Below are 5931 nucleotides of genomic sequence, written 5' to 3'. Positions count from 1 at the left end.
AGCCCTGGCCCACCAATCCCTACAATCTGTACCTGGGGTGAGGAGCAAACTCTGCCTCTTGCAAATAAACTACGTAGACAATTAACATTTACAGAAAGTACCATATTCAGTTATCTGTTTAGATTTTGGGGTCACAACCTGGTTGTGCTCAGGGGTACTCCTGACTCCATTCTTGGGGATTGCTCCTTGCAATGCTGGAGGAGCACATGGTGTTAGGGATCAAACCTGGCTCTCCCTGATGTAAAGCATTCACTCAGCTTTCAAGGGTTATTCCTGGCTTTGTACTCAGTAACCCTTCCTGTTGGTACTCAGAGGACCATATGGATTGCTGGGAATTGAACTCATGTTAGCTGTCTGCAAAGCAAATTCCCTACAGGCTGTACTCTTGCTGGCTCCTAAAAGTTTCTATAAAACTATGTACTATTGAGTTATTTCTCTGGCTTCATGAAAGAATACTTAAAAAAGATCTTATGCACGCTATGCTGTAAATGCATACACATTCCCTCTCCGTTCTCCTCCAAATCTCATTACATAGGCAGGAGCCAAGGAAGCTTTTAGTTTTTGTTATCATGTGGCAAAAGATAGTTGGGCTTGAATTCAGCTCTAGTCAGAACTTGTTAATGTGGAGCTAAATGATAAGGGCATCTAATCTATTGAGCAATGAACATTCAACCTACTCCTAGACAATATAAATAGAACAGATGTAAAAACATTTCTCTAAAACCTTTGTGATTTCATTCACGAGCAAAAGATAATCATCTGGCAATTTCACAAAACTCGGGTCTCCCATTTTAGCTCACAATTCATGCAGGAGGAGGAACTCACCACATAGAAAAGAGATGAAGTTTAGAGTTATTTGTACTTAAGCTTGCCATCTACCATGTAATTTTTCTTTCAGCTAGTTTTTTTCTTTTCCTGTTTAATTATGCTTCCTTCTAGCTCATTTAGTTCTTTATGTACATTCTGGTGGGAACAGGAGAGAGGGCTTGAAATGTGCTGTGAAGCAGGGAGAAGCTGTCCTGCCTGGGATTCACCTCAGATTATCCACATCATAGACAAGTTCCACACAGGCAGGCAGTGCTTGTCCTTGCTTCCATTACCATGATTATTAAATAATGTGACAAGACTTGTCACAAGTGCTTGCCAGGCTAATTACACTACTAATGGAAAAGTTTGTTCTGAAAACCAATGTGCTGTAAATGATTTTTAAAAGTTTAGAAGTCAGGACCTGACTCAAAATGATGGAGCCTGTTCTTGATATATACAAACTCCCAAACTTGACACCATGTGGCTCCCTAAAGTTCATGGCCAGGTGTGACCCTGGTGTCCCATGCTTATCACCAGCTTGAGTAATGTAGTGTTGGGCCTAAGCTCTGGGGTATGATTATTATTAAACAATAGTCTGTCTTGGTATCTTTCATTTATTAGCTGGTTTAGGAGGTGAGGACAGGGAACTGTGAAGAGTATTGCTAAATATGAAAGCATGTAAAGTCTAGAACATAGGCTGGAGAGACAGTACAGCAGGTGGAATGCTTGCCTTGCAGTCAACCAGGTTTCTATTCCTGACATTCCAAAGGTCTCCAACTAGGAGTGGTCTTGGAGTTTAGATCAGAGCCAGGAGGAAGCACCATCAAGTATGGACCAAAGCTCAAAATATTTTTTTTTCTATTGGGTCAGACCCAGCAGTGTACTCCTGGTTCTGCACTCAGAAGTCACAAATGCCTTACTGCTGTGTTTTCACTCCAGCCCCCAAAGCCCAATAGATAAATTCAATTAAATAATGTCCAGAACATGTAGTTTATAAAGGCATGGTAAATTATTTTGCATAACTAGTAATTTATACATAGTAAATCAAATATAGATTGAATTTCTGTATTTTTTAAATTTTATTTTATTGAAACAATTGTGGTCTACATAGTCCTTCATAGTTGAATTTCAGATATACAATGAGTCAGGGCCCGTCCTACCACCAATGTCAACCTCCCTCCACTAATGGACCCAGAGCACATCCTATCTCACTAATGTTTGCCCCCTGGCCTGCCAATGTTTTTGAGTTTAGATTGTTAAAGTCCCTTGAATCTATTATCATTGACTTCAGCTTGGATATTTAGTTCTGTCCTTATGTATTTCCTGTCAAGGTATCCAGGACCACTTGGTCCTTAGTTCCCAGCCTTCCTTTATTCCTTTCCTCTAAGTTTTATAGAAAAATGCGAAAATATGTGGTAAAATAAACTGTGTCCCAAGGTTCTATGAAAAAGGTAGGAGTCCCCATTAAGAGATTAAAAATACAATAAATTATATAAAAAAAGGTGTGCATGGCATGTTTAATTTTTTTATTTTTGCATAGGCACATCAAAATATAGGGGAAATAAAAAAGAAAAAACCTTTGGCCTAAAACACTGAGAACTTATTCATGAAGCATCCTGGTGTAAGACCAAATACAGGCACCAGGTATACTAAATTGTCTAACCCCAAAGTCTTTCTCTGTGGTCCCAGTAAAAGCTCTTCACAATCATGGTTTTTGTGGAAAAGTTTCTGGAGTGAGAGATCCTGTTTATTGTGTGTCCAAGATCCTATGTCCTAGGGTGACACAGAGTGTTTTCTAATTTCATCTCACCATTAGGTAGCAATGCAGAGAACCCTGTCCTGAAAACAGGTTGTTGATGTTACCAAGTCATCAGGGTGTAATAAGAATCCACTCTGAAGCAAGACGATGCCAGGACAGCATTAGGACCTTCCTTGGTAGATGTCCGATTCCTGGTGCTGGTGTAGAAAACCGTGCTGGTTCCATAGATGGGATTCAAGGTTCTAGGGTGAAATATCCAATCAACTGAAGCCTAAGTCAAGTCACTATGACAAATGTTCAGAGTGAAAGAAGCCCCCGTTATATAAAATTTACGAGTTCCTATCTCTATTAGATAACTTCTTTCTGGTGCTGGAGCGACAGTGCAGTGGTAAGGAGTTTGCCTTGCAGTGGCTGACCAGGATGGACCTTGGTTCAATCCCCAGCATCCCATATGGTCCCCCAAGCCAGGAATAACCTGAGCGTCACCAGGTGTAACTCAAAAACCAAAAATAAATAAAGAACTTTGTATAGGTAAGATTTCCCCATTTTAATGTGCCTATGAAAAATGGAACAATGCCACATATTACTGGTGCATATGAGGTAAAAATAAGCCAAATAATCCTGTTTCTGTATAACCTGGTTCTAACATGGCCTCAGAGCCCAAGATAAACTTATCTACTAAGATTTCCTACTAAACAAATCCAAACAAAAGGGGAAAACTACCTCTACATAAGGAAATACAGTATGAATTAAACCTATTAAGGAAATACATCTAAAGAAATGGGGCCGGAGAGATAGCATGGAGGTAAGGCATTTGCCTTTCATGCAGAAGGATGGTGGTTCAAATCCCAGCATCCCATGTGGTCCCCTGAGTCTACCAGGAGCGATTTCTGAGCGTGGAGCCAGAAATAACCCCTAAGCATTGCCGGGTGTGACCCAAAAACCAAAAAAAAAAAGAAAAAAAGAAAAAAAAGAAAAAAAATATACAGGGGCCATAGAGATAGCATGGAGGTAAGGCGTTTTTTGCCTTTCATGCAGAAAGTCATTGATTCAAATTCTGGCATCCCATATGGTCCCCCATTCCTGCCAGGAGCGATTTCTGAGCATGGAGTCAGGAGGAACCCCTGAGCACTGCTGGGTGTGACCCCAAAACCAAAAAAAAAAAAAAAAAAAAAAAAAAGAAGAAAGAAAAGAAAAAAATATACGAAGGAGATATACATATCCCCTTTAAATCTTTTTAAAATATGGGGGGGGGGGAGTTTGGAAAAAATCCAGAGCACAGCTTCAGCCTGTAACATGGTCTTGTGAAGTCTAAAACATGTCTCCCAGCATTCACATAACAGGAAATATCCTCAAGCTGGTGGTTTCTCAAAAACCAAATCTGGTAGCAAGCAACAGTCTACAGCAAAAGGGGGAAAAGGGACCACCGAGAGTAAATTAGAAGTAGCAGCACTGGCAGCTTCTTCATGGGCTGAGGTAAGGCTGGGAATCTTTTTCACTTTGGGAGTTGGTTGGCCACTGGCTGGGGTGAGGAAAATGAAATTTCTTTTTTTTTTTTTTTTTGGTTTTTGGGCCACACCCTGTGACGCTCAGGGGTTACTCCTGGCTATGCGCTCAGAAGTTGCTCCTGGCTTCTTGGGGGACCATATGGGATGCCGGGGGATCGAACCGCGGTCCGTCCTAGGCTAGCGCAGGTAAGGCAGGCACCTTACCTCCAGCGCCACCGCCTGGCCCCGGAAAATGAAATTTCTGTAGTTTTTAAAAGGACAACCCATTATTTAACTTAATAATTTTTTTTTTTTTTTTTGGTTTTTGGGCCACACCCGGTAACGCTCAGGAGTTACTCCTGGCTATCCGCTCCTGGCTTGGGGGACCATATGGGAAACCGGGGGATCGAACCGCGGTCCATCCAAGGCTAGCGCAGGCAAGGCAGGCACCTTACCTCTAGCGCCACCGCCCGGCCCCAATTTCTTAATAAGTTTTAACACCCATCTAGCAATCTTGTGATTTTTTTTTTTTTGTTCCCTCCCAACAAACTCAAAAGTACTTATCTGGAATCCAAAATGTGAGAGTGTAAAACCTCAAGTATTTCAGTTCCTACAGTTTACTATTTGAAGACTGGCTATTTGATTATCCCAGGAAAAAAATAATTATGTTTCTGGCACAAAATTAATTTGAAATGTCAACTCAACATTATCCACACCATTTGGTAAATAAGCACATCAAGCAATTATTTGTTCTAAATCATTTAAAAGCACAAAGTATCAATACCCATGTGCGTTACTAGTAAAAGCAAGCCCAAATTTACCTTTTGCGAGGTTTATGATCGTTGAAAGCTAAACCAGTTTGCTTCTAGTTTGCCTTCACTGTTCAAGTTCTTCAAATAACTTGAAAAAAGTGTTTGACTACAAATATTTATATAAAGCCATTCACACAAGTATGTATATGCACATTTCTGCTTAAAATAGTAGTCTTTATCCTTGAAGAAAGTTAATGTTTAAGGGTTTTTCTCTAATATTCATCACTCTACTGAATTAGAAAAACTGGCTTTTTACTTTTAGAAAGGCATACTAGTTTGTTTTTCAATCAATTTTGCTTAATTGTGATGGGTAGGAACTCAAATTCAGTTAACATATGGTTGTTAACAGCACTGATTTAAGTATTCAAAAGAAATGGCAAACTATAATGATCATATTTTTGCTTCAAATGTAGCACACTAAGGACTGTTTGGACACAAGTTAAAGTCAAAAAATTTTTTTAATAAACAGCGTGATGTTACAGACTGCAAAGTTAAAGAAAAGCAGGAAATTGACAGTTTCTGATGAGCACAGACAGTAAGTGCGGCCACAGGTCAAGCTTTTTGCTATGAACCGCAAGACTGGGAGGGTCATAAATTTAGTGACACATTTCATATTCTCAGTACAGTAACACATGCATCTTGCTGTGTCAAATATTTTTCTGGGGCATCATTTAAAGGAGGTTTTAAAACATTTCTTCCTAACTATTGCAGTATACCACAGGACATCAATTCATTGAAAAACAAAATATAAATAAAATTTGCTAAAATAAATGGGGCTGAAAAGGATGGTAGCTCTTTTTCTGAAGGGTCCAAAGTAAAAATATTTGATGTATTAGTAGTCTCGTTTTGGTAGTGCTATCTTGCCCCAACTAAGTGAAGTGTTATGTTCTAAAAGAATTATCTTTTTTTAACGTTTTATTCAGCAGAGTCAAGTTCAGGCCTGAATCATACCAAAACCATTTACTTACATTGGAAGTTTATGTTCCATAACCAGATGGTCAAATATCAGTCTAGAAATTAGATGGTGAAAAATCTTCCAAATAAAATTTAAGAACAGAAATTAAAC

This window comes from Suncus etruscus, chromosome 6 (genome assembly GCF_024139225.1).
Source record: "Suncus etruscus isolate mSunEtr1 chromosome 6, mSunEtr1.pri.cur, whole genome shotgun sequence".
In the NCBI taxonomy this organism is placed as follows: domain Eukaryota; kingdom Metazoa; phylum Chordata; class Mammalia; order Eulipotyphla; family Soricidae; genus Suncus; species Suncus etruscus.
The sequence above is the reverse complement of the archived record's forward strand: the minus strand, read 5'-3'. Positions refer to the sequence as shown.